The sequence below is a fragment of the Canis lupus genome, chromosome 1 (genome assembly GCF_011100685.1).
Source record: "Canis lupus familiaris isolate Mischka breed German Shepherd chromosome 1, alternate assembly UU_Cfam_GSD_1.0, whole genome shotgun sequence".
Taxonomy (NCBI): Eukaryota; Metazoa; Chordata; class Mammalia; order Carnivora; family Canidae; genus Canis; species Canis lupus.
Window position 1 is genome coordinate 8,132,558 of NC_049222.1, and position 8,624 is coordinate 8,141,181.

At 52.2% G+C, this 8,624-nt stretch overlaps 1 protein-coding gene across 8 annotated transcripts in view; it reads right to left on the minus strand.

Annotated features, from left to right (window-relative positions):
* The window catches only part of SOCS6 (suppressor of cytokine signaling 6), a 39,270-nt gene extending 32,780 nt beyond the window's left edge, over window positions 1-6,490 (minus strand). For 3 of the 8 annotated variants that reach the window (XM_038525805.1, XM_038525807.1, XM_038525803.1), the window contains exons 1-3: window positions 5,829-5,924; window positions 630-826; window positions 317-503 (exon numbers count right to left, since the gene is read on the minus strand). The gene's annotated coding sequence lies outside the window, so the exon portion shown is untranslated. Of the gene's footprint in view, window positions 1-316; window positions 504-629; window positions 827-5,828; window positions 5,955-6,342 lie in introns of those variants that run through there. The other 5 variants (XM_038525804.1, XM_038525808.1, XM_038525806.1 and 2 more) reach the window with 5 other exon arrangements.
* Window positions 6,491-8,624: the final 2,134 nt, after the last annotated feature.

Below are 8,624 nucleotides of genomic sequence, written 5' to 3' on the forward strand. Positions count from 1 at the left end.
CACCTTGCTGCTTCAACCATCCAGTGCTTCTGGGGTACCCAGAATAACACCTATCGCTAGAAGAACCACCATCAGCACTGCCAAATAATAGGCTATCCAGAGCATGTGACGAATACACCTTTTCTAAATCGTTCTACAGAATAACATCAAATTCTTAAAATTGTTTTTGATGGAAATCTTTCCTATTAGGAGCCATATATTCCTCTGTTCTCTTAAAAGGGAACCCTTAAACACAAGCATGTATATCCAATATAATCTCATGCTGTCACTGAAGTGCTATATATAGACAGATGCCTCTATAAATGACCAAATTTACCTGTTGGAAAATTTCAGGATGGCATAGTGACGTCTTCAGGTTTACTGATGCTCAGATAACGGTTTGTCTCCCGGGCCTTCAGAGATATGCCGTCTTTTCTTCTTTCTTTCTTCTCTACTAAACAGTCTGCTCCCAAGGACAATGGGATAGCCACCGCTCCCCAAACATAGTCTCCAAGTGTGATGCCCTTTTAATAATTTTAAGAAAACATTTCAGTCTGATGGCTGTTAACAGTGATAAAAAAAAAATACATATATATCACAACAGTGTGAAAACAAGAGCCTGAAGCTTTGCAGAAGGCTGAGAGCAGTACCTTTTTTGTTCTACATCTTCCATCACCTGACTGCAGTGACCCAGTGCCAAGCAACTCAATAGCTGCTCACATTTGTAACCTTCCCGATTTTAGTAGCTGGCGCCGTTAATACTTCTGTGGGCTCCCACTGTCTTTCCTCCTTTATTTTCGTTTTTCTTGTCTCCTTGGTCTTATGCCCTTTCCCCACACAAGGCTTCCTTAACAAGAAAAACCAAGTCTTACATACATGTTACCGATTACCCAGACTGCTCCCTTTAACTACTCAGTTTATTTTAAACTAATTATTACTATTAGCATGTACTATATTCCAGGCACTGAACCCATACATTTACATGCATTTTCTCATTTAATTTCCACAACAACGCTGGGAAAGGCACTATTATTATTTTATGGATAAAGCAATTGGACAGAATATATTTTAAAAACCTACCCTATAAAGTCACAGAGCTAGATCTGCAGACTTCTGAAAGACTGCCTTCACTAGCCAGTCAGTTATCTAAGCCTCCGACTTGTCTGATTCCAACTGAGGTTTTTCGAGGCTTTTTTCCTCCTGCTGAATTCCGCAACATGTAGCTGAGGATGCCAGAGGTTCCAGATAACCGAGGGTTTACCTTACCAATCTACGTGAGCTAACATCAAGGGAAATGTGCTTTGGAGCTGTGACTCTCCACACGCTATAGATAACTATGCTTCCAGAAGTGACAAAGGCCTGTGGATCTTCGTGAACGGCCAGTTGGACATGTAAATCAATCAGACCCATGTTATGGCTCTACAGTCAAAGACAGTTCTTGGGGTATCTGGCTGGCTCCATCAGTTGAGTATGCAACTCTTGATCTTGGGGTCGTGAATTTGGGACCCCTGCTGGAAGTAGAGCTGACTTAAAAAACAAAACAAAACAAAACAAAAAACACAACAGTTCTCTGTGTGTAGGTAGGGTGACCTGGGGCCTAAAGTTATAATAATTTTGGTCATATTCATGCCGTGATTTATTCAGGTGAGCAGATCAGCTCAGAATGGCATAAATAGGCAACACAAAAAAAACCAACAGATTTCTCACCATCTACACAGCACATCCCTGCCTTTAATGTGTAGATAATAACGTAAATACAACTGGCACTTTCTGTATCGCGTCCCCACAGGATGTGTTAGGGAGACACAGAAGAACCACGGAGGACCACATTCTGCCCATGTGGGACTTACATAAGGAGAAAGACCAAAAGAAAAAGTAGTTACAGACTGCGGTAAATGTTATGATGGAAACATACAAACAGGGAAGATGGGACCACTGAAGGAGCTGTATGAGGAGTAGTCAGGAGAGACTTCCCTGATGCGGTGAACCTGGCATTAAGATCTGAGAAGGAATCAACCATAAGAAGAACGTTCTAGGCAAACAGAACTACCCTATGAAAGATGAGGAAGCCAGCAGCAGCCTGGAATGTGAGAGAACAGAAGGGCTACAGGGTGACTCCGTGGTGAGGAAGAGAGAGTTGGTCAAGATGAACTGAAGAACTAGGCAGAAATCACATGGCCCATGGCGGAGAGTTTGGATTTTACTTTATTTTTTTAAAAGATTTTTTATTTATTTATTAGAGACAGAGAGAGAGAGAGAGTCAGAGACATAGGCAGAGGGAGAAGCAGGCTCCATGCAGGGAGCCCGACGTGGGACTTGATCCCGGGTCTCCAGGATCACGCCCTGGGCAGAAGGCGGCCCTAAACTGCTAAGCCACCAGGGCCGCCCTGGATTTTACTTTAAACACAATATATGTTCACAACAACTCTGTCAGGCAGATTTAATACCCTCACTTGAGCCCCACAGAAGAAGTAAGGCTCGGAGAGGAGGTAAAATGTGTTCAAGGTCACAAAGCTAGTAATGTATACTAAAGATCAAACACCTCCAAAAAGTCCTCAGTATGGAACACAAGAATTCAAATCTTAAAGGACTTTATCTGAATATGTCTACTCTTCAAACATCAGTAAGACCAACGGCCACCAAAAAATAATCAAGAAAAATGTCATGTTTGTATGTGTCATCAGAGACCCTCAAGTGGGTTTAAAGTAAAATGTGCCCTTGGTTCTAATGCCTTCACTTTTTGTTAAGCTAAACCAGTGTACTCTACAGAATACCAAATTAACCACAAAAACATTAATGACAATTTCACTGTCTATACAATTTAAAATATGTCCCAATGCGGTTTCACTTTTACTGTGTGAACTACTCTTTCGATCTGTCTAGTCATACAAGAAAGTTCCCCCTTTCTATGACATACACTAGTATTATAAATGTCTCCCTTGTAAAAGCAGTAATTTTACAAAAATACTCAGGCACCACAGATGTGCCATTTCCAAAACTGGAAAAAGATTAGGGATGAGGACCAAGAACTGAAATAATCTTCACTTCCCATAAAAGATGCAACAAACAAAACAGCAAAAGGTGATCTTAGCTTGGTCATTTACTTACCTACCTACCCTATTAAATGTCAAAATCAATGCATGCACACTACTAGTTATACTACATATAAATAACATGGGGTGCCTGACCTCATAGTCAACATACTTGTGTATCAACCCATTCCACATGACGGTATGTTCTTGAAAGACAGTAACTACCACAAATTCAGAAATGGACATGACATTTCCTTTTTTCAGACTATATTGTGACTTTTAAGTAAGATCATGCAATTACTTCTACGAGCAAAATAAAAAATATTTACTATTTTTTAAAAAGATTTTATTTACTCATTTGACAGAGAGAGAAGACACAAGCAGGAGGAGCAGCAGGCAGAGGGAGAGGAAGCCTAACACAGGGTTCGATCCCAGGACCCTGGGATCATGCAAGCCAAAGGCAGATGCTCAACTGTGAGCCATGCAGGCACCTGATATTTACTATTAATAACACAAACGTTTCCTGAAAACTGATCACAACGGAGAAAACTCTGGTAGTTTTCTCTGAGAAGTTACACAAGACAGTCTTAGGCAGACCTTGTTTCTGTTCCCCAAAACGGCCACTGAAAGGGATATACTCAGATGGCAAAATGGGTAGGACCCCAGGCAGCACAGCAGACCTTGTCCTCCCAGGTCGTGGTGCGGCCTAGGTCAAGGACACCCAAACCCCTCCCCCTCTCACTCCCTGGAAGGTGCTGCCTTGGGAAGGTACCACCTGACACTGAGGGTGAGCCCCTAAGTCCTGGGGAGCCCCTATCTTCTCACTAAAAGATGGGGAAATGGGCAGTGCCAGGTACCTCTGTACCAATTTAGGTGGCATCTAAAGAGCCTAATAATAAAAGGGAAAAGTATTTCAAAAGAGATGTTGCCTGGAGACCCTTAAAGGGTAAAGGTTCATCCTTAACCAGAACAAACAGTGGAAAGTACTCGTCAAACCCCAGAGAGTAAGTTCTTCTGAGAATCGTTATCAAGGGACGGTCGGTGAGCCAGCTTCCCCAAAGACAAGGAGCAAACACCAGGGAAGGTCCAGAAGGGGCTGGGGTGACCCGCTGGGTTCAGAACAGGGGCAGACGGTGAAAGTTAAGGCATCCACTGCCAGGTGATGCAGCAGTGAGGAAAACTAGAAAGCACACAGGAAAAGAGAAGCACCGCAGGCTGCCTGTGAAACTTGTAAACAATACCACTGATGCTTTTATTTTTCTTTTTAAAGATTTTATTTATTCATTCATGAGAGAGGCAGAGACACAGGCGGAGACACAGGCAGAGCTGGAGAAGCAGGCTCCATGCAGGGAGCCCGACGTGGGACTCGATCCCGGGTCTCCAGGATCGCGCCCTGGGCCGAAGGCAGGTGCTCAACCGCTGCGCCACCCGGGCCGCCCCCACGGATGCTTTTAAACGACGAGGATGATTCGGGAGGCCCGGGTGGCTCCGCGGCTGAGCGCCCGCCTTCGGCCCAGGGCAGGACGCTGGGGTCCCGGGGTCGAGTCCCGCCCCGGGCTCCCTGCATGGAGCCTGCTTCTCCCTCGGCCTGTGTCTCTGGGTCTCTCATGAATAAATAAAATCTTAATAAGATGAAATAAATGGCGATTCCCCACGGCACTAGGTATTCCCTTTAAAATTCACTCATTCAAATAAGCGCCGCGGATCTCATGCCGGAGCGCGCTGGGTCTTTGAAAGTCAGGATCCAGGTGTGCGTCCCACGGCGGGGAGCCCGTCACACACCTGGTGCTGAGGGGCCGGCACCGCACTCGGTCGGGCTGCGAACGGGCCGCGACTCCAAGAAACGCGCGACCAGGGCGGCGTCTGGGAGCGCCCCGCGCCTCCCGCAGCCGCCGGGTCCGCACCGCGCCGCGCCGCGGGCCGCCTCGTGCACGGCCTCGCCCAGGCCGACCGGCCCCGACACTGTGCGCCGCTCCCGGCAGCCCGGGCTCCAGCGCTCACGGCCAGCGGGCCCTCGGCCCTCAGTGCCGAGCAGCGGGGCCGGGAGCCGGGAGCCGGGAGCCGGGGCCGCACCCCCACGCGGGAGTTGGCGCCCGCCCGCCGCTCGCAGCCCAAGTTTTGCGCCAGGACCCGCCGCCGGGGACGCCGGTGGCTGCGCCCGACGCGAGCCCCCACCGTGGCACCAAGTTGCCAACTCCGGGGGCAACTGAAAACCGAGGCCTGGCTCCGCGGCCGCCGCTCCCCCGCAGCCCCAGCGGCCCCGTCACGCGCCGCCCTCCCCGCTCCCCGCTGCCCGCTCCCCCCGGCCCGCGCGGCCTCCCGGGGGCGGGGGCGGGGGAGGGGGCGGGGCGCGGCCTGGGCCTCCCGACCCGCCGGGGCCGAGCCCACGGCCAGGACCGACCGACCGACCGGCCGGCGCGGCCCGGGGGGGGAGGGGGGGGCGGGGGGAGCCGCGCAGGCCCCGCGCCGCCGCCCCAGGCCTCGCCGAGCCCCGGCCTCTCGCCGGCGGGGCCGCGGGCAACAAAGGCGGAGGCCCGGCCGGCGCGCGGCGCACCGGGAGGCCGAGGGGTCGCGCGGCGCTCGGCGGAAGCAGGCCTCGGCCCTCCGCGCCCGGCCCCCGCCCGGCCCGGCCTCCCCGGCGCCGCTCCCCGCCGGCCGGGCCTCGCGCGGGGACCTCGGCTGCAGGCGCGCCGGCCGGGCCGCCTCCCCGACCCCGGGCCGCGCGACGGGAGAAGCGGCCCCCGCCCCGGCCTCGCGGCCGACGCGGCGGAAAGCGAAGCCCAGACCAGCCTCCGACGCGGCTCCGCGGACGCTCACCCGGCGGCGGCCCGCTCCGCTTCCTCGCCCAGCGCCGGCGCGACTGCCGCGCTCGGCCCTCCTCTCCCGCAACTCCTCCTCCCGCCTCCTTCCTCCTCCTCCTCCTCCTCCTCCTCCTCCTCCTCCTCCAGGAGGGGCGCGCGGCGGCGGCGGCGGCGGCGGCTGGGCCCGAGCGCCGGGCGGGAGCGGAGGAGCCGAGCGGGCCGCCCCGCGCCCTCCAGTCGGCCCGTGGCGCAGGCGGGCGTCCGGGCGCGGGGGGCGGGGCGGGGCGGGCCGAGCGGGGGCGCGGGGGGCGGCCGAGGGCGCGGGGGGGCGCGGGGGGCGGGGCGGGGCGGCCGAGGGCGCGGGGGTCGGAGCGGCGTCCGGCCCTGCGCCCCCCGCCCGAGCGGCTGCCTCCCCGCCCCTCCCCGCCCCTCCCCCCCTCCCCTCCCCCCCCCCCCCCCCCCCCCCCGGCGCGGGGAAGCCCTCGGGGCCGGGGGCTCCGGCTCCCCCTCGGCGCGGCGGCGAAGCGCACCTGGCGGCGGCCCTGGCCCGGGCGCAGCGGGCTCCTGGCGGCACCGGGGCCCGGGGAGGGAGCCCGTCCTTCCTTCCCCGCCCCTTCTGCAGCCTCATGGCGAAGCTGGCCTGGGCGCGAGCCCGCCGCTTGCCCCCCGCCGGCCACTTCTCCCCTCGGCGCTTGAGCGTTTCACCCCGCGGAGCGCGGTGCGCGATGCTCCGCCGCCTGGGTCTCACGGCGGCTGATGGAAAGTTGCGTCGTGGGCAGCTTGACTCACTTCTTCGGAAACTGATGAAGGTGCCACTGACGCACGGCAAGAACAGCAAATTTTATTTTTGTCAATGAGAAGCTACAGGACAAAAACGTGCGTTCCTCTTTCGGTGGAAAGTGGTTCAAGATAGGTGTCCTTAAAATCTAACTTCAGGATGGTTGACTTTCAAAGTTGTGTTTCTTTAATAGGGCCTTTAAAAAAAAAAAAACAAGGCTAGGGGAGAAAAGGAATGTTCAAGTGGGAATTTATATCTGAATTACATCTCAATAAAGCTGCTAGTTAGAAAAGGTTCAAGTAATTGATCTTAATTACTATAAACGTCTAATTACAGTATTCGCCTAAACAAAATCTAGATTAATAATTTGAAAATTGGATTATCAGGAGATTTGATCGCTTTTTATGACTGGATGGCACCTGTAAGGCTGGTGTCATTTGCTGTGTGTGATTCACCAGACCCTTGTTATCTTCGGTTCTTAACCTGAATTTATGTGTAAACCTGTACCCTTATTGTTATCCTGATAGAAGTGCGACTCAATTCTCAAAGATCTAATTGCAGTGAGTGTAATCAAAATAGAATGGGAAATATCAGAAAGGGAGACAGAACATGAGAGACTCCTAACTCTGGCAAACGAACTAGGGGTGGTGGAGGGGGAGGAGGGCAGGGGGTGGGGGTGACCGGGTGTCAGGCACTGAGGGGGGCACTTGACGGGATGAGCACTGGGTGGTATTCTGTACGTTGGCAAATTGAACAACAATAAAAAAATAAATTTATTATTAAAAAAATTAAAGTGCTAAATGGTTTAAAAAAAAAAAATAGAATGGTCAGAGGGGCACCTGGGTGGCTCAGAGGTTTGGTGCCTGTCTTTGGCCCAGAGCATGATCCTGGAGTCCCAGGATCAAGTCCCACATCAAGCTGCATGGAGCCTGCAGCTCCCTCTGCCTATGTCTCTGCCTCTCTCTCTCTCTGTGTGTGTGTCTCTCATGAATAAATAAATAAAATCTTAAAAAAAAAAAAGGGGGGGGCAGCCCAGGTGGCCCAGCAGTTTAGGGCCGCCTTCAGCCCAGGGCGTGATCCTGGAGACCAAGTCCCACATCAGGCTCCCTGCATGGAGCCTGTTTCTCCCTCTGCCTGTGTCTCTGCCTCTGTGTGTGTGTGTCTCTCATGAATAAATAAGTAAAATTTATTTAAAAAAATTTAAAAAAAAATAGAATGGTCAGAGAGGTTAGCAGGAATACCAAGTAATAATAAGCAAACTTTTCAACCCCACCCCTTCTTGTTTTAAGCCCCCTCCGAAAGAGAATGGGTGAGATGGATTAGAGATCTACGCAGCGGGCCTGGTGAGCAGAGCTAGCAAGCACCTAACTTCTCCAGCAGAGAGGATCACACCTTGGGCTTCTGAGTCTGTCACAGCTGGTCAGCATCACACGGCTACTACGGGGCAGAGCTGAGATTCAGACTTAGTTCTGACTCCAGAATATGAGATCTTAAACACTAGATTAAAATAATAGTGGTAATAATATTAGTAGTACAGCAACAACTATAGTGTAAATTATTAGTGGCTAAATACACTATTAAAAACTTCATGCTCAGCTGAATTCCAAGCGCGTCTTGGCTATATATTCAGGTTTTCTCATCCAAGCCTCCTTTCTATCAGCAATTCCATCTCCCTTTGGGAGAAATCTTATCTTTGCTTCTACTCAGCACAGCTGAGAGGCGTGCCCAGGAATAGCACTCATGCCCAGGACTCTAACCCTGGGGCGGGAGATTCAAACAGGAAGGGTGCAAGACCCACCCTAGTAGGGTACCTGGATCAGATTGTTCCTGGTGCCAACCCCTGATAGCCTCCTAATAAACTCCCGCTTTGCTCCAGATAACCAATTTCTGTTGTATGGAACCATAAACGCTGCCTGATAGATATACGTATTTTGCTAAAAGATGATAATGGCAAAGGGTCTTATTGAAACTATCCTGTTTAGGCAGCATGGTTCCACCTGTTCCTCCTAAAGTCATAGCTTCTAGAGCCAGAAG